Source organism: Chionomys nivalis, chromosome 7, assembly GCF_950005125.1.
Source record: "Chionomys nivalis chromosome 7, mChiNiv1.1, whole genome shotgun sequence".
NCBI lineage: Eukaryota > Metazoa > Chordata > Mammalia > Rodentia > Cricetidae > Chionomys > Chionomys nivalis.
In genome coordinates, this window is record NC_080092.1 from 29,251,246 (window position 1) to 29,271,873 (window position 20,628).

Genomic DNA, 20,628 nt, shown 5'->3' on the forward strand with positions numbered 1-20,628 from the left:
AATTTCTATTGTCCATGGCGTTTATCACAGCAATAGAAGGCAATCTAGGATAATAGCTAAACATACATTTTCTATTTCAAGGCAATTATTAAAAACAAACAAAGAAGGAATCATTCTTTTTTTCTTTTTCGAGACAGTATCTCATGCAGCTGAGGCTGACCTCAAACACTCAACGAAGGCAATGTTGACCCTTGAACTTGTGATACCTCACATTTCTGCGTGCTGGCCTTTCCTGTGTATATTACCATGCTGGGTGTTGAACCCAGACCTCAATCCAGGCTAGGCAAACACTCTACTCTAGTTAAATCCAAGGCCCCAAGAATACTATACTTTTTAAATTTGACTGAAGAATCCAGTTCAACAAGTGTGAGGGGACACACCCACAATCAAGCAGTCAGGAGGCTGGTGCCTGACAGGCAGAGATTAAAACAGAACCAGATTAAGCAAACCACAGGAGCTCAAGCAATTCCCATGAGACTTCTGGGAATCCCATGGGTTTTTATGCTCATTCACCTCTCACCTTCCTCCCTCTCCCTTCTGGGAATCGGTGTCCTAACTGGGGTCTCTGCTCCACTCTTGCTCTCCTAATAGTCCAGAATCCTCACCGGGTAGCCCAAGAATTCCAGCTCTAAGATTCTCAGTAGGACCTACCTGCTCTGTTGTGGGGGAGCCTTTCAGCCATTGCCTGGGGGACTGCCTCTCTCCCACCTTAGCCCACCTCTCCTGCCTGATTCTCTGTTTCAGCCACACTGGCTTCCTGTCTGCTGCTAGGAGAGCCTGAGTTCTCCTGGTCCTGGCTCCTATGCCATGGCTGTTCCCTTTTTTAGGACTCTTCTTTCTGATGTTTTCAGGGCTGCCTTGTAGCTTTCAGTTTCCCAATTACATGTGTTGTCCAGAAAACATCCTTCTCATCCCTAGTCAGTTTATTTCTCGGATAATTCATTCCAATTTGACTGTATAATCTAGAGAGTAAACTCTAATATACTGACCGTACCTCAGGAACCTACATAATGCTTGACTCATCATCATTTATGACCTAGCAATGCTTAAGCATGCATGGGCAGCCCTTTTATGGCAGTTCTCCAGATGTTCCTATCCCAGGCAGTCCTAGATGCTTTCTTATTTTCATACCCACCGTTCCACAGTCTTCCTTTATGCTGTCTATCCATCGTGTTTTGGGCCTTCCTCTTTTTCTTATCCTGTGCACTCCTCCAACCAGGGATATCTTCGAGTATCTGCCATCATTCATTCTCATAACATGGCCAAAGTATCTCAAGTGCTGTTGCCGTATTCTGTAGTTTACTTCCTTCTGTAGAAGGAGATGTTTCTTTATGCCATCATTGTGCAGCCTATCTCTTTGTGTGACACCTAGAATCCTCCTGAGACACGCCATCTCAAACACGTTCAGCCGCTGTTGTGAGGAGCGTTTCATTGTCCAGGTTTCAGAGCTGTAAAGAAGGCAGCTCAAGACAAGTGACTTGTAGTTTTGTTTTTGTGGTTGTTACATCTCTTGGTGGCTGAGCCACTCCTAGTGGCTGGAATGCAGCCTTTGAGATCCCTATCTGTCTCTTGACATCTGAAATAATTCCTTCCTTTAAACTGTGGTTTTCTCCCAGACAGACAAAGTTGACCTTTGTTTTAGGTTCAGATTCTTTATTACAATGTTAAACTCCTTGTGTGCCCTTCCCGTGTGTTCATCTCAGTCTTCTCCATATTTACTTTCTTTTTTTTTCTTTTTGGTTTTTCGAGGGTTTCTCAGTAGCTGTGGAGCCAGCCAGTCCTGGAACTCACTCTGTACACCAGACTGGCCTGGAACTCACAGAGATCTGCCTACCTCTACCTCTCGAGTGCTGGGATTAAAGGCGTGCACTACCATTGCCTGGCGATATTTACTTTCATACCAAGGTTTTCACTTACTTCCACCACTCTATTTACCATGGCACTGTCAGCAAGTCACTCTGTATTGTTGGCGAAACACAAGTTATTGATTCGCACACCACCTATCTGCATGCCTATCTCCTCGTCCTCCAGGGCTGTTGCTCTTATTAATTCCAGGGATATATTAAAGAGTAGTGATGAGAGGACGCATCCCTGCAACACTCTTAAAGTGGTCTTAAACTGACCACTTAGATCTTCATAGACTTTGACTGATGCAAACATATGTTTATAAGCATTTTCTAGTATTCTTATGATTTCTCTGAGTACCTGTAGAACCTCATTGTTTCCCAAAGTCCTTTTCTCCAAATGCTATCGAATGCCTTCTGGAGGTCAATGTAACAGACATATAAGTCTTTTCTAAATTCTTCATATTTTCTGCCAGTTGCCTCAAAGTGAAGATCTGATCAATTGTGCTCCTGTTAGCTCTGAATCCGCACTGGGCCTCTGCTAGGATTTCCTCTGTTCTGCCCTTGATCATTTGCAGGATAATGGAGGAGAAGATCTTGTTGCCATGGCCCCTGTAATTTGAGCAGTCCAGCTTGTCCTTCTTCTTGTGTGTGGGATTTTGACTGAGTGCTTCCATTCCTTGGGAATCTCTTCGTGTTCCCTTATCTCTCTGAAGAGTCTGAGAAGTGCCTTGGCCCCTGAGCCTATTGAAACCACCTCCAGCTCCTCTACCATGATGTCATCCACTCCTGGGGATTTTTTGTATTTTGCTCTCTTGATAGTTTCCACAACCTCTCTCCTGTCAGTATTTAATATTTCCTCATCGTCTCTGTTATTTGAGTAATTGCCGAAGTGTTTCTTGGAGTCTACGTTGACAGCATTGGGGTCATTGTATAGGGCATCGAAGTATCTTTGCTTCAATTCCCCTCATTCTGTTAATAAATCACCTTGCCCATTTTTGATCACCCGTATCTGAGGAGCACATCTGGCAGTTATCCATCTGATAGCTTCGTAAACAAGACGTGTTTTATTATGTAGTCTAGCCTTTTCTGCCTCCTTGTATATATATACCTTGTATATACAGCTCTCTATCCTTCTTCGCTCTTCTTTTGCCCTCCCTGCACAGACAGTTGTGGTGTTTTGCTACCTGCAGATTCCCTCTTCATTTGCTCTTTAGGCTTCCTTCTTGCTTTAGTCATGTTGATCATCTCGGCAGTAAGCCATTCAACTGGTGTTACCCTTTTTGCTTAACCAAGCTTCTCCTTTGAAGCCTCCTATGTAACTTTTTTGACTTTCTCCCATTCACTTTCTATATTCCAAAAGGGTTGTTTACTGATTTCCCTCAGCTTCTTTTCAAGAGTACTCTTGTACTCTCTGTACAGCTGGGTTCATCAGTTGTTGGTGATCAGTCTTCCGGTTCGTCTAGGCTGGCGTGCCTCTCCTAAGTTTCAGTTGAATGCTGGCCATAACAAGTTGGTGATCTGACCCTAAGTCAGCACTAGGAAATGATGGGCTCTTTTGGATGCTAGTTAAGATTTCCTGCTGACCAGAATGTAGTCAGTTTGGCTGTGTGTGCTTTTGTTAGGGGACTCCCACTTCTAGCATCTTGACGATTGGGCTTACTTGAATTTTGTGTTGGATCTGTACAAATCATTTGCATAGCAGAGATCAAGCAGTTGTTCCCCTCTATTGTTCCTTTGTCCCAATCCATATGTTCCCATGATGCTGTAATGGTTCATTCTTTCTCCAGATCCCACTTTTGCAATGAAGTCACCCATAACGATTAGTATGTCATTCCTATGTGCCCTGCTTACCTCGCTCTGTAGATGTGTGTAGAAACTGTTGATGGCATCATCTTCTGCTTCTGCTGTTGGCACATAAACCTGTATGATAGTTACTGGATGTGCCATTGTCTGAAATCTGGCTGATAGAATTTGGTCATTTACAGATCTGTGCCTGAGCTTGCATTTTTGGGCCAAACTGGATAACACTAAAACTACCCCTGCTGCATGTTTCCCCTCTCCACTCGAGTTTATAATCTTGCATACGTTTACTATAAGTTCACAAGAACTTGTAGCTTGACTCATAGTTGGTGGAAATGAGTTTCTGTACTGTGATTGGAAGGATGAGCACCTGCCTGCTGGGTTGCAATCCCATAAACAGGCAGAGAGAAGCTTAGGTCATTGGGAGTGTTGGTTGCTCTTTCAGAGGACCTGGGTTTGAGTCCCGGTGCCCACACGATGGCTGAAAACTGCCTGTGACTCTAGTCCCCAAGGATCTGACTGACTCTTTCCTGGCCTCCTCAGGCACCAGGCATGCATGTGGCACACAGACACACTTAGGTAGGCAAAATATCCATATACATGAAAAGAAATAAAATATTTTTAAAAGTTTTAAGAGAAAGAAGATTCATGAGTTTTTCTTCAAGGAAGTCAGAATGCAGCAGGATAGGTCAATATCCAGGCAATGGAGCAGCAAGACCCAGGGAGCCGGGAGCAGAGCTGCTGCCATTGCATTCTGAAGGGCACTGGGAAGGAGCGCTTCACCATGTCTTTGTCTCCTGCTCTGGAAATACAGACTTTTAGCATTATATTTGCTTAACTCATGCTAGGCTTCCTGAGCCTTCTTATTCCCCAGGAAAAGGTGAGCATGCTATCTGCCTATTCCACAGCCCCACACTGCAGGACAATCAGCGGTGATAGTGAGTCAAGTCAAAGCAGGAACTCAGTTTATTACTGTGAGTGTCAGCTTAAATATGTTCAGTGATATACTGTGATGCAGGAATACCTCCAGTCAATGAGAGGCAGGCAAACCCTCCCTTTGTTTTTTTTTTTTAAATTTATTTATTTATTAAAAATTTCTGCCTCCTCCCCACCACCACCTCCCATTTCCCTCCCCCTCCCCCAATTAAGTCCACCTCCCTCGTCAGAGCAATCAGGGTTCCCTGCCCTGTGGGAAGTCCAAAGACCACCCACCTCCATCCCAGTCTAGTAAGGTAAGCATCCAAACTGCCTAGGCTCCCACAAAGCCAGTACGTGCAGTAGGATCAAAAACCCATTGCCATTGTTCTTGAGTTCTCAGTAGTCCTCATTGTCCGCTATGTTCAGAGAGTCTGGTTTTATCCCATGCTTTTTCAGACCCAGGCCAGCTGGCCTTGGTGAGTTCCCGATAGAGCATCCCCATTGTCTCAGTGTGTGGGTGCACCCCTCGCGGTCCTGAGTTTCTTGCTCGTGCTCTCTCTCCTTCTGCTCCTGATTTAGACCTTGAGATTTCAGTCCCATCAGGGCTTCTACCTAGTTTTTACTGTCTCATCCTCATTCAAACTCAAACCAGGCTTTTCTCTGTCACACAGGCCTCGAAGTGTAGACCCTGAACTCGAGTCAGGCTTTTTTTCTGTCCCATAGACCTAAAGGTACAGGTCCAACAAACTCAGTTCAATGAAATTCAAGTGACTTCTCTTGAATATGGATGGCCTGATGGAGTGCGTTTTCCATAAATAGGAATTGGTGATTTCCTGAACTAGCACATGTGACAAAATCTAATGTTCATTCCCCAAACCATGGCGACCTAATGCATTACTTGGTAGAGGAAAAAGTGTTTCTTAGGGTAGTATTTGGATGTGTGTAGCCACCTATTCTTCCACATGCGTGGTAGCATCCTTCTGGTGCAATCTGTTACTAAGAGAAGGATAGGAAGAAAGAAAAAGAAAGAAAGAATGCTGTAATTAGACTGAGAAAATAAAATTATAATAATAAAAGTACTTCCATCTAGGTAACAATACATAATCTTGAGTCTTGTTTTGTTTTCCTTAAAAAATCTTATTTTCTGTTTACTCTTCTGAGGAAGAAAGGGTGTATTTTGGCTCACAGTTTGAGGGTACAAACATCATGGTGGGGACTGTGGCAGCAACGTGAGACAGCTGTGTGCACAGTCAGAAAGCAGGGTGATAAATCTGTCGCTCAGCTACTTCTCTGCTTATTCAATTCAGGGCTCAGGCTGCGGCTCCTGATGCCCCTTCATCTAATTTTTATGTCACATGTTTAGCGTGGGGCTGGAGAGATGTGTCAGCAGTTCAGAGTGCCTGCGGCTCCTCCGCTGGACCTGGAGGAATTTCCCTACATGTGGAGGTTATAATGACCTATAATTCCAGCTCCAGGGGATCCATTGCCCTCTTCTAGTCTCCATAGGAATGCATGTGGCTTACATTCACATTTATACACACACACACACACACACACATACACATAAATATATTAAACAAATTGAGAAGCAAACAAAAAAATCCTTTGAACATATATTAAGGAGTCTTTTACAATCTCAAATGATAAAAAGATAAAATGCATACAGCTGCAAACTGCAGTCCTCCTACCGCAGCTGCTTCTCTACCCGAGAGACACGATGAGGAGTCAGCTGACTTTTTCATGACATTTCCACCTCTAGACAAATGCATGTAAATAAGTTGTCATTTGTAATGGTTTAAATAAAGTGCTGCGGTTCCCCCGAGGGGCGCAGCAGCAAAAACACTGCAGGTCCCCAAGTGGCAGCAATGTGGGCAGTGGGCCATTAAGACCATGCCACAGGTCACCGAGCAGTGGTAGGCAGTGGACAGCAGGTCTAGAGACCACGGCAGGTGGCAAAGACAGTCAGGTCCCAGGCAGGAAGCCTTGTGACGGGTGAAGACCTAGACGGATAGGCATGCCATGCAGAGTGAAGTTGGATATTTATTTAGTGGGTTATGGAGGGGAAGGAGAGAAGGGGTAAGAGCACAGAGAGAGACAGAGACAGGGAGGGGGAAGGGGAGAAGGGAGAGACAGAAGCTGCCTCAGAGAGAGAGAGAGAGAGAGAGAGAGAGAGACTAAAAAGGAAGGCTCAGCCTGAAAGCAGAAGATCAATTTGCCTCAGCAGATAGGGGAGGGAGTGGCTTGTCTCTTAAAGGGACAGAACAAACCAATATATCATTGTCTCAAGTTTTTTCCAAAATGAGTACCTGTGAAATAGGTTGTTTCATACTTTTTTTTTTTTAAATGTACTTCTTGGAGATATTTTCAGGTCACAGAGTTCTAATAAATTGTTGCCATTCTCTATAAACATGCACTGTTAACAAGTGGAAATCACATTGTTTAAGGGCATAGCCCCAGAGTAGGACATTGACAAGACTTAGCACATATTTTATATAGCTCCCCTGGCACGGGCAGTTCACTTGGTGCTCAGGGACATCTTGATTTGAGTGTAGAGTCCATTGTAAGACGGCCATCCTGGCTGTGGATGGAGGCCAGTTTTAGTGCACTTGCCAAGCATACATGGAGTCCTGGGTTGTAACCTCAGCACAGCAGAAACCCACGCACAGTGGCACATACCTGTGATGCCAGCACAAGGGGAGGCAAGAGGATGGCAAGTTTATAGTCATGCTTGGCTACATAGGAGTTTCAGGCTAGCGTGCATTACATAGTGAGATCCTGCCTCAGAGCAAGACAGGAAAACAAACGGCAACACTGTACATCCAAACTGAAGTGATTATCCTAGTCCATTTGGTTAAACCAAATGTTATTAAGTGTCCCTGACTCTGTCTTTCCCCAATGGGTGTGGTGGCAGCATCTTACAGCTACTCAGATGCTGATGATCCAGGAGAATATTTAGCCTCAAGCAGATCTGTGACATTGTCCTCAGCATTTTTAAGAAGATGCATGGTTTATTTAATTATTGCTTTGGTGGGGGGAGACGAGGAAGCCCTACAAAGTGACAACACCTCCTGGAAACATTTTGCTTTGGGCAATGTCTCACCTCCTATTTGTCAGGACAGAAAATCGTCACATCCAGTTTCCTGTCTTGCACGAGCACCTAACTGTGGAAGCCACGTAGACCAGTTAGTACACGGGAAAGGGGCATCAGAACATGGAGAAGCTCAGCTTTGGAAGTTGCATCCTCTCTCCCTCACCTCTGCAAGCAGACTCTCGTCTGCCTTCATTAGCTGAGACTCTTCCACTGTTAACATGGGCTGTAATGAACATGTGTTAGGACGATGGTAGCTGAATGGCAGACCAGTGAGTACAAGGAGTCAGCTTTCACTTCTGCCTCTGCACCGGGACCCTCATGGGGCTCTGTCTGTATTCTATGCCTCTTCTGCCTTTCACTTTATTCCTCTGCAAGTGAGGAAGTTGTTCCACTTTTTTTTCAATTCCCCTTATCCAGGAATCATCTCAGAGTCAGCAAGATCACCAAGCCTGGAGTCTGCACTCAGGTGAAGAGCTTTGCTGAGGCTCTAGGGACAGCCCAGCAGAAATTTGGTTTTTGTTTTGTTATGTTTTAGAGAATAAGTCTCACTAAATAGACCAGGCTGGCCTGGAACTCACAAGATCAACTTGCCTCTGCTTCCTGAATGCTATTTTAATTATTTTATTAAGGTCTCCGGAAGCCAGTGAATAGCTGCTGTCGGGAGAAAGACTGTAGAACTAGAGTGACTCAGTTTTCAAACAAAACACTTGAAGGTGTGGCCGAGAGATAAGGATGGAATTGTGGTTCACTGGCAGCTCAGGAAGAGCCCTTGAGCAGCAGAAGACAAGAAAGAGAGACTGTGACCAGAAGCTGTGGCTCTCCTACCTAACTGGTGAGTACAGTCTTCTTTAGACTCATGCTGGAAAGAAGCAATCGGAATTTGGAGTTTCTCTGCCACATAAAATGATATATGGGGTGGTGTGGGATTGTGTGCAGGGCATTAGGACAATGGGGAGTGCATCTCTAGACATTAGGGCAACTTAGCATCCAATCGAGTTCTTTGGATTCTTGGAAGGTAGAATGGAATAATGGACTTTCATAGAGAAATTATTAAAATGATCTTAAGCAAAGTTAACATGAGAAATAAGAAGAAACCTGTAGAAAATTGTGGGTCCTTTTCAATTAAGCCCTATATATTTAGCCCCACATCTAAGTAATGTGTAATATTCTATATAACATGGAAATGGGCCCAGTGAGCTGAGGGCATAGATATATTTGCAGTCTTGTTCCTTGACTTTTGTGGTCTGCAAAGTAAAAATACTTGTAAGAAACAATTTGTTTGAAGGAAAGGGAGAGCTTCCCAAGAGCTGCTGGGAGTTGAGGTCCTGTATTAGGTTTGGGAGGTTGGCCAGACATAGGAAAGTTTTGTTTTAGTTGGAGTGTTGGAGAGTGGAAGGGGGTGCCCAGTGTGTGTCGGTGAGCAGCTTGTAGCATTTGGTGTTCATTTTTCTTTCTTGTATTCCTTTCTCTCTCTCTCTCTCTCTCTCTCTCTCTCTCTCTCTCTCTCTCTCTTTCTTTCTTTTTTATTTTGTTTCTGTTTTTTGAGATAGGGTTTTTTAGTAGCTATGGAGCTAGACCTGGAACTCACAGAGATCCTCCTGCCTCTGCCTCCCAAGTATGGGATTTAAGGCATATATCACCACTACTTGGTAGTGTTCATTTTTCAATGACTGGTGAGTCGTTGAATTATTTACATATTGAGGATGATATTTAGAGAAAACCTTCATAAGAGTTTTGTAAATGCATGCATTTATGTTGAGGAGAATTGGTGCAATCCTCCTCCAGACTGTTTCATCCCCTCAGCTGTCTGTCTGTTGGTCTGTCTGACCTGCTACTTCTCCTCACTTCCAATGCCCCATCCCTCAAGTCTCTCCCCCATTTAACCTGTGAACTATTATTAAAAATAAGCCACAAGTTAGAAAATGTAAGATATACATCATAATGAGCACTCATTTGATTTTTACCCCCAAATTTTGGCACCTTCTTGGCATCCTCATGGAAGTCCACCGCTGCCTTCTGGGATGACATGTATAAACTGTCCAGTTTGGTTTCTTTGTCACAGGACCTATTGTAATCTCAGCTTTCTTCAGAAAGAAGCTTTGCTAAGGATAACCTTGAATTTCTGAGCTTCCCCTTCCCAGGTGCTGACCTCCAGGCCTAGGTTATCTGTAGGTGAAGAGCAGGCTCAGGACTTCCTGCTCCCTAGGCTAGTTGTCTACCAGCTGCAAGGTTCCCTAAGCTTCTAGCGCCATCATTTTATCAGTAAAAAACCAACTCCCCTCCCCAGCATGTTGGCAAACAATGTATTCCTAACACTGGCACTTCCAACCCTTGGAAGACAGGCAGTAGGAGGAATGCAAGTTCATCTTTGCTACGAGGTGAGTTAGAGGCTCTCCTGGGTGATTGAGATTTTGAATTAAAAAAGTAAAAAACCCAAACCTGTTTATCATGCTGTCACTGTTCTCTCTCTCTCCCCCCCATTATCAAACTGTGACTATATAAATATATGGGCTTTCCTTTAAGATGGTAATAAAATATTTTATTGGGATACAAATTTGAGTGATTATGGCTTTAAGACATGAATTCATCCTTGATTCATAAGTGATATTCAATGTTGGAAAAAATATGAAATTCCTTTCTATTTCCATTTTACCTTTCTATTTCCATTTTATTTATTTATTTATTGAGACATGGTCTCACAGATAACTCAGGCAGGCCTGGAACTTGCGATGCAGATCAGACTGGCCTGGAAGTCACAGGAATCTGTCAGCTTCTGCCTCCTGGTTGTGGGAGTGAAAGTGTGCACCCCCATACCTGGCTCGCTGCTGTTGTTCTTCTTACAAGCCTTTTTTTTTTTTTTTTTTTTTCTTTGGTTTTTCGAGACAGGGTTTCTCTGTGGTTTTGGAGCCTGTCCTGGAACTACCTCGTGTAGACCAGGCTGGTCTCGAACTCACAGAGATTCACCTGCCTCTGCCTCCCAAGTGCTGGGATTAAAGGCATGCGCAACCACCGCCCGGCCTTACAAGCCTTTTCTGTGTGACGGCCATGGACTCTAGGGGTCTTTGCCACTGACCTTCAACTCTAGGCTCCCAAATTCATTTCTCCACTCTTTATTTTGAGACAGGGTCCTACTAAGCTACTGAAGGAGGCTAGATAGGCTTTAAGCTCATGATCTTCTGACCTCAGCCTCCTAGAAACTGGGGTTATGGGCCTTATGTGGACTTTGACAGTCCCAGAAATGGAAGCAAGGGTTTTGTGGGTTTTTTTTTTTTTTTTTTTTTGGTTTTTCGAGACAGGGTTTTTCTGTAACTTTGGAGCCTGTCCTGGAACTCCCTTTGTAGACCAGGCTGGCCTCGAACTCACAGAGATCCGCCTACCTCTGCCTCCCGAGTACTGGGATTAAAGGCGTGCACCACCACCGCCCGGCATGGGGTTTTGTGTTTTTACAAAGCACAGAGGGAGGGCTGGGTGTGTTAGGTATGCCTGTAATCCCAGCATTCTGAGGAGGAGGGTCTCTGTAAGTGAGAAACCAACCTGAGTAAGAACAAGCTCCAGGTTCAGTAAGACCCTACAAAAATAACTAAATAAATGAAAAGACCAACCAGCCTACCAACCAACCCCACTGGTGGGACATGAGGCAGGGGCTACAGCAAGGCAAAGAGATTTTGGACATAAGATGTTGCATCTATTTCCTTCCTAGCCTCAGAGGGGGTGAAACTAGCTGAAGCCAACCCAGTCTGCATTTCAAGTTTTATCTAAATGTACATTGTTGAAGCTGATCTTAGTAGCTACTGGCAATTCAAAGATCTAAGATACCTTGAGATAACTTTGGCTCTGACTTTTAGCATTCCACCCCTCCAGCATCAGGATGCCCTTCTACTCAATCAAGGTCACAGTCTTAGGGGTCTTGAGCCCACATCCAGCTACTTAGACGTCAGCTGTGTAGACAGCATCAGTTCACAGACTTCACATGGGAAGTCACTGGCCCTGCAGCTGTAAGGACCCTGAGCTCTGACCTCTGCAGCTCTGACTTGGGATCACACACACACACACACACACACAAAACAAAAACAAACAAACAAACTAACACCCAGAAAAAGCATTCCCCGTCAGAACAGGTAGAACCCAGAACACCTAGTTTAACCTTCTGCCTTTCAACAAAAGGCAATGTGATCAATGAAACCAAAACAGTCCCTGCTGGGTTCAGAAGGCAGAGCAAACTGTGCTAGGTTCATTGATCATGTGGCCTTCTGTTGTCTCTTCTACAATGAATGCCTGAAACAGACAATAAAGCATTGGTTCTCTGCCTTTTTAATACTGTAACATTTTGATACAATACCTTATATTGTGGCGCCCCCAACCTTAAAATTATCTCATCGCTACTTCACAGCTGTAATTTTGCTGTTTGTATGAATCAGCATAAAATTTAATATGTAAGATATCTGATGCAACCAGTGTGCAAAGGTCCTTTGACCCCAAACGAGTTGCGACCCACAGATTGAGAACCCCTAACTATGCCATCCTTGCTTGTCTTCCTAGCGGTCATAGCAGTCCCCAGAGGGCACCAGGTCCTGGCACCTCCACACCCCAGCAATGACACTGTATTTCCTTGTGAAAAGAACAGTCTTCACAAAGTGACCCCTGAGCTCTCTCCCTGCTCCCCCCCCCCCCCCATGCCCCACTCCCTGTTCTCCTGCACTGGTGTCCATCCCTGTTCCTCTTCCCTGACACACACAGTCTTCTGCCTCTGGACCTTTGCCCTCCCTGATATTTTTCTTGACCTCTCTCTCTAGTTGGCTAAGTCTTCAGCTTTTCTCAAACCCCACCCTCTCTGTGAAAGTATTAGAAAGTCCATTTGGGCCTAAGAAACCAAGTAGAAATTGCAGCCATACCCTCCTCGGTACCACTAGAGCTCCCTCGCTTGCTGCAGGCTTTCTGTGTCTTCCCCCTTTGTTCACTTGTTTATCCAGGAGTAAGATGGTTAAGACTGCTGTCTGTCTGCAGCCGTCCCCCTGCACAATGGGGGGAAACTCTTTAACATCTCTGAGATTTCTGCTGAATTATGTTTTTTTTTATGTGAACATTCTGTAACTTCAGGTGTATACGTTTATTTTGTTAGATATGGTTTAAAATCTATTAAAATTAAAACAAACTAGTTAAAAGTTAATTAGTAACACTGGGAATTGATAACTTAAAATTTGTGCATGGATAATTTTAAAGATATCATAAAGTGTGATTCCAATTTGGATTTTGAATTGTCATTGTGCTAGAGTTAAAAAAAAAATGGATGCCACATGATTTCATCATCATCTTGATTAAAGGTGACCATGTGGAGTTGGCCTAACTAGGAGGGAACAACAGATCTCCAAACAACAAAGCAGTATGGATTGGGATAGATTTTTGCATGATGATTCGTGTCCCATTCTTTTTTTTCTCCCCTTTTTAAAAATAGATTTTATTGAGCTATACAATTTTCTCTGCTCCCCTCCCTTCCTCCACTCTTCCCTTCAATTCTCTCCCAGGGTCACCATGTTCCCAATTTACTCAGGAGATCTTGTCTTTTTCTACTTCCCATGTAGATTAGATCTATGTATGTCTCTCTTAGTGTCCTTATTGTTGTCTAGGTTCTCTGGGATTGTGATTTGTATGCTGGTTTTCTTTGTTTTATGTCTAAAAACCACTTAAGAGTGAGTACAAATTGTCTTTCTGGGTCTGGGTTACCTCACTCAATATAATGTTTTCTAGCTCCATCCATTTGCCTGTGAATTTCAAGATGTCATTATTTTTCTCTGCTGTGTAGTACTCCATTGTGTAAATGTACCACATTTTCCTTATCCATTCTTCAGTTGAGGGGCATCTAGGTTGTTTCCAGGTTCTGGCTATGACAAACAACGCTGCTATAAACATAGTTGAGCACATGACCTTGTGGTACGATTGAGCATCCTTTGGATATATATCTAAAAGTGGTATTGCTGGGTCTTGAGGAAGGTTGCTTCCTAATTTTCTGAGAAATCGCCATACTGATATCCAAAGGGGCTATACCAGTTTACACTCCCACCAGCAATGCAGGAGTGTTCCCCTTAACCCACGTCCTCTCCAACATAAGTTGTCATCAGTGTTTTTGATCTTGGCCATTTTTACAGCTATAAGATGGAATCTCAGAGTTGTTTTGATTTGAATTTCTCTGATGACTAAGGATGTTGAACATTTCCTTAAGTGTCTTTCAGGCATTTTAGATTTCTCTGTTGAGAGTTCTCTGTTTAGGTCTGTTCTCCATTTTTTTATTGGATTATTTGTTCTCTTGATGACCAATTTCTTGAGTTCTTTGTATATTTTTGGAGATCAGACCTCTGTCTAGTGGGGTTGGTGAAGATCTTTTCTCATTTTGTAGTTTGCCGTTTTGTCTTCTTGACTGTGTCCTTTGCTTTACAGAATATTTTCAGTTTCAGGAGGTCCCATTTATTAATTGTTTCTCTCAGTTTCTGTGCTTCTAGGGTTATATTTATTTAGGAAGTGGTCTCCTGGGCCAATGCATTTAAATGTACTTCCTACTTTCTCTTCTATGAGGTTCAGTGTGGTTGGCTTTCTGTTGAGGTCTTTGATCCATATGGACTTGAGTTTTGTGCATGGTGATAGATATGGATCTATTTTCATTCTTCTACATGTTGATATTCAGTTATGCCAGCACCATTTGTTAAATATACTTTCTTTTTCCCATTTGATATTTTTTGTTTCTTTGTCAAAAATCAGGTGTTCATAGGTGTGTGGATTAATATCTCTGTTTCTATTTTGTTGATTAAAGCTCTCAATTTGATTATTTTCTGTTGTCTATTTCTCTTAGGTGAATTTGCTTCTTTTTGTTCTAAAGTTTTCAAATGTTCTGTTAATTCACTAGTGTGGGATTTTTCAATCCTTTTTATGTAGTCACTTAGTGCTATGAACTTTCTTCTTAACACTGCTTTCACTGTGTCCCATAAATTTGGGTATGTTGTGTGGCCATTTTCCTTGAATTTAGGAAGTCTTTTATTTCTCCCTTTATCTCTTCCTTGACCCATTGATCAGGTGATCATTGTTTAATTTCCATGTGTTTATGGGCTTTCTGGAATTAGCATTTCTGTTAAATTCTAATTTTAAGCCATGGTGATCTGATAAGATACATGGGGTTATTCCAACTTATTTTGTATCTGTTGAGGTTTGTTTTTGTTACCAAGTACTGTGGTCAATTTCTTAGAAGGTTCCATGAGGTGCTGAGAAGGTATATTTTTTTATGTTTGGATGTAATGTTCAATAGATGTCTGTTAAATCCATTTGAGTCTTAACATTTGTTAGTTCCCATATTTCTCTGTTAATATTTTGTCTGACTGACCTGTCCAGCAGTGAGAGTGGAGTATTGATGTTACCCACCATTAGTACATGGGGTTTAATGTATGGTTTAAGCTTTAAAAGTGTTTCTTTTACATAAGAGGGTGCCCTTGTATTCAGGGCATAGATGTTCAATATTGAAATTTCCGCTTGATGGATTTTTCCTGACTAATATGAAATATTCTCCTTTGTCTCTTTTGATTGATTTTAGTTTGAAGTCTATTTTTTAGATATTAGGATAGGTACACTAGCTTGTTTCTTAGGTCAGTTTGATTGGAAAAAAATTTTCCCAACCCTTTACTCTGAGGCAATGTTTGTCTTTGAGGTTGAGGTGTGTTTCTTGTATGCCGCAGAATGATGGATTCTGTTTTCATATCTAATCTGTTAGCCTGTGTCTTTTTATAGGTGAGTTGAGTCCATTTATATTAAGGGATATCAATGACCAGTGATTGCTGTCTCCTGTTAATTTAGTTTTTGTTGGTGGTGATGTTATTTTGTGTGTTTTCCCCATCTTTGGGATTTGCTATTGTGAGACCATCAGTTGTCTATGTTTATGTTGATATAGCCAACTTCCTTGGGCTCTAGTTTTCCTTCTAGTATTTTGGTTAGGGCTGGGTTTATGGCTAGGTATTGGTTAAATCTGGCTTTGTTGTGGAATATTTTGTTTTGTCCTTCTATGGTGATTGAAAGTTTTGCTGGGTATAGTAGTCTGGGCTGGCTATACCACGGTCACTTAATGTCTGTATAATGTTTGATCAGGACCTTCTGGCTTTCATTGTCTCCATTAAGAAGTCAGGTGTAATTCTGATAGGTCTGCCTATCAGATATGTTACTTGGCCTTTTTCCTTTGCAGCTTTTAATGTTCTTTCTTTATTCTGTATGTTTAGTGTCTTGATTATTATGTGGTAAGGGGACTTTTTTTTTGATCTATCTATTGTTGGAAGTGGGCTGCTTGTTCATCCTGGCCTCCCAGAACTGAAGTAATCACACAGAAACCGTATTAATTAAATCAGCTCTAGCTTCTTATTGAATAAGAAGCTAGAATAATAAGAATAAGCATATTATTCTTATTATTAATTTAACCCATTTCTATTAATATGTGTATCACCTTGTGGTCATGGCCTACCAGCAAAGCTTCATCACATCTGTCTCTGTCAGTGGCTCCATGACTTCTCTCTGACTCCACCTCCTTTCTCCCAGCATTCCTTTTAGTTTCCTTGCCTAGCTCTGTTCCCCTATAGCTCTGCTATAGACCCAAAGCAGTTTCTTTATTAATTAATGGTAATCATAGCATATAGAGGGATATAGTGTTCTATAAGCTTCTTGTATCTTCATAGGCACATCTTTCTTTAGGTTGGGAAAATTTTCTTCTATGATTTTGTTAAATATATTTATTTGCTTTTGAGATGAACTTCTTCTTCTTCTAAACCTATTATTCTTATTCTTAGGTTTGGTCTTTTCATGGTGTCCCATATTTCCTGGATATTTTGTGTTAAGCTTTTGTTATTTTTTTTTTTTTTTAATTTTTCGAGACAGGGTTTCTCTGTAGCTTTTGGTTCCCGTCCGGGAACTAGCTCTTGTAGACCAGGCTGGTCTCGAACTCACAGAGATCTGCCTGCCTCTGCCTCCCGAATGCTGGGATTAAAGGCATGCGCCACCACCGCCCAGCAGCTTTTGTTAATTTTAATGTTTTCTTTGACTGGTGAATTTATTTCCTTTATTGTATCTTCAGCACTTGAGATTCTCTCTTCCATCTCTTTTAAAAAAAAAAAAAAATATTTATTCATTAGATATACATTGGTCTTCAGGCCAGAAGGGGGCACCAGATTTTACTACAGATGGTTGTGAGCCACCATGTGGTTGCTGGGAATTGAACTCAGGACCTTTGGAACAGCAGGCAGTGCTCTTAACTACTGAGCTATCTCTCTAGCCCTCTTCCATATCTTTTATTCTGCTGTTTATGCTTGCATTTGTGGTTCCTGATCATTTCCCCATGATTCTGTTTCTATAATTCCCTCAGCTTGTGTTTTCTTTATTGTCTCTATTTCAGTTTTCAAGTCTTAGATAGTTTCTTTCATATGTTTGATTGCTTTTTCTTGGTTTTCTTTAAGGCATTTGTTGATGTCTTCCAATTTTTTGTCTTTTTCTTCATTTCTTTCAGGGAATTTTTCATTTCCTCTTTAAGGGCCTCAAACATTCTCCTGAAGTTATTTTTTAGGTCATTTTCTTCTGCTTAATCTATATTTGGTCATTAAAGTCTTGCTATTGTAGGGTCACTAAGTTGTATTGGTATCGAGTTGCTCTTTGTGGTATTTCATGTGATCTTACCTCGTCTACCCATCTTTTCCTCTGATTGGTGTAGTTGAGGCTCTTTGTGACTCTTGTGATCAATGTTCCAGGTGCCAGTGGATCCAAGGCTCAGATGGTTGCTCCTTGTGGTGCAATCAGTACTATGGTTCCAGTTACCCCATTTGCTACTCTGCATTCCTGGAGGTCACTTAGTGCTCCCGGTGTTTGCTCTTGTGGAGTTTGCTGTCTCAGGCCTGCTACAACCTAGGTTGCTGAATCAGTCCTGTTTCCATAAATGTCCCTGGTCTGGATCTGCTCCTGCTTCTGTGGAGTTTGCTGTCTCAGAGTTGCTCTGGCCTAGATCACTACCTCAGTCCTGTTTCTGTGAATGTCCCTGGTCTAAATCTGAATTAAATTTTAAAAGATTTTTCTTAACATATTAATTGTATGCATAAATACAACTTCATGATTACAGGGATTTTTTTTTTTTTGGATTTTTTAGATTTTTCGAGACAGGGTTTCTCCATAGCTTTTTGGTTCCTGTCCTGGAATTAGCTCTTGTAGACCAGGCTGGCCTCGAACTCACAGAGATCCACCTGCCTCTGCCTCCCGAGTGCTGGGATTAAAGGCGTGCACCACCACCGCCCGGCAATAACAGGGATTTTTGATTCACTGATATATTCAAAATTCATAAAACCACATATCATATCCTATAACTATAAAATAAATGTGAAGTCAGTAAAAAAATAGTATTCTAATAGTGTTTGCAGTAGTTAACGTGACTAGCTTGTAGTTGTATCTAATCTACCTTTCTGATTTCAAAATTATTATTTTAAATTATGTGTGTATGTGTGTGACTGTGTGTATATGTGCATGTGAAGGCAGAAGCATTTTCAATGTTAGATTCTCTGTAGTGGATTAAGGGTGCTTGTGAGCCACCTGAGGCTGATGCCGGAAGCCACACTAGGTCCTCTGCAAGAGCAGTCGATCCTCTTCACTGTGAGCCATCTCTGCAGCCCCAGTGTTAGCATAGACAGTAGGAAGTGAAGGGAAATGGCCAGCTTCCAGGGTGAGCAGGGCTGGCAGAGCGCTCTGGGATATAAGGAGACCATTTGGAGGGGATTTCATGATCTGGTCATGGATAGATTCTTAACATGAAGTGGTGGAGTTGAGAGACAATGAGTGATTCAGTGAGTACCTAGCATTGCGGAGGGACCAATGACATCTTGCTTTGGTGAAAATGAAGTGAATTCAAGCAGCTGAACTGTTTCAGAGTGGGCAGCAGCAATAAAGAACAGAGACTCAGCTGAGGTGGGTTGAAACAGTGTTTCCCCCATTTTCCCACAAATAAAGCTCTTTAGCAAGGAACTGGGAATTCTGATACATTCCTGAGTCCTGTCGTCACACAGTAGTCCCCTACAAGTGATGAGTAACCTTTAAAGGAGGCCACAGTTGACTGCAAAGCTCAAGTTAACAAAGAAAAATCCCATCATCCCTGAGAGAACTCAAGGGATCAAATTGCTTGGACAACTGGACACCCACATTTGATCCTGAAATCCTAACAGTAGGTAGAAGGAGAGAAACCATTTACGATAGGTGTTTTCTCCCTTCCCATGAGCTCCGTGGCATGCGCACATCCACAGAAAGCAGTAGTTAGTTTATTACAAGAGTAACAAATGAAACAATAACTCCCACTGGGTTATGTCCTCTGTGAACATTAGTGTACAACAACTGGAGTTTTGGAATCCTATGGACTGGTATGTGGAAACTGAACCATATGTATTTGTGGTGATTTAATGCCTCAGCTCCCAGTTTCCATCTTAATCCTTTCTATACTTCTGGTATCTTCTGGCCTTCACCTCTTCCTTAAGATCTTAGCCTCTCTTTTCACTTGCTTTGGTTTGCTTCTTTGTGCTTTCGCTCTCTTATAACCTGGGCTAGCTCAGCATTGCCAGTCCTTTTGCTTCAGCCTCTCTAATTCTGGGATTAAGAACTATACCACATGTTGCTTTTTCCTTTATTGACAGGGTCTTACTCTATAGCATTGTCTAGCTTGATATTTACTATGTAGACCAGGCTGCCCTTAACTAATGTCAATCCTCCTGCCTCAGCCTTATGAGTGCTGGGATCATAGGTAGAAATCATCACTCCTGACTCTCACATGTCAGTTTTTAAGAGATTGCCTCCTATCCTCTTACTCTGCTAATCCTGCATGACTTGTCTCCCCTCACATCCTTCAATTTCTATTTGTTCATCTTTTCTCTCCACACTTAAATTTCCTCAAAGGAATATATAACCTACAGTTGGGAGCCATCCAGCACTGTAGCCATGTGTGATATTTTAATACTAATAATTAAAATCGAACTAGATGGAAAAATAAAATGAAGTCTACTCAGAGACTGGAGAGATGGCTCAGTAGTCAAGAACATGTACTGCTCCTGTAGAGGATGTGTGTTCAGTTCCCAGCATCCACATCAGGTGGCTCAGAACCACCTGTAGTGACAGTTCTAGGGGACCTGATGTCTCTGGACTTAGCAAGCACCTGCACTCAAGGGCACAGAGCCACACAGAGACATATATAACTTAATGTATTATACAAGCAAATCTTTTAAAATTTTTCTTAACCTACCTGGGTGTGTTGGCATATACCTTTAATCCCAACCCTTTGTGGGGGGAGTGGAGACAACAGATCTCTGAGTTTGAAGCCAGCGTGAACTACAGAGTGAGTTCCAGTATAGCCAGGTCTATACAGAGACTATGTTTCAATTTTTTATTTTTACTCTCTTGTACTAGCCATGTTTCCAGTGCTAAATCAGTCACTGGTAGCTACAACAATTTGTCACAGAGTTCATCCATAGTGACACCCTTACCAGAGAAGGTTCTATTGACTGGACATAGTGCCACAAACCTGTAATTCTGGGAGTGGAATCGGCAAGGAATTTGTGAGTTTTTTTTTTTTTTTTTTTTTTTTTTTTTTTTTAGTTTTTCAAGACAGGGTTTCTCTGTGGTTTTGGAGCCTATCCTGGAACTAGCTCTTGTAGACCAGGCTGGTCTCGAACTCACAGAGATCCGCCTGCCTCTGCCTCCTGAGTGCTGGGATTAAAGGCGTGCGCCACCACCGCCCGGCGAATTTGTGAGTTTTAATTGGAAGTTTTAGTGAGTTTCAGGCAAGGCATATATAAAATATGTTTTGTGTGTGTGTGTGTATGTATGTGTGCCCATGTACACACACACACACACACACAGATAGACAGACAGACAAAGAGAAACAGCATGAGAGAGGAAGGAAACTCTGTCTGAAAAAAGGGGGAGTTCTAGAGT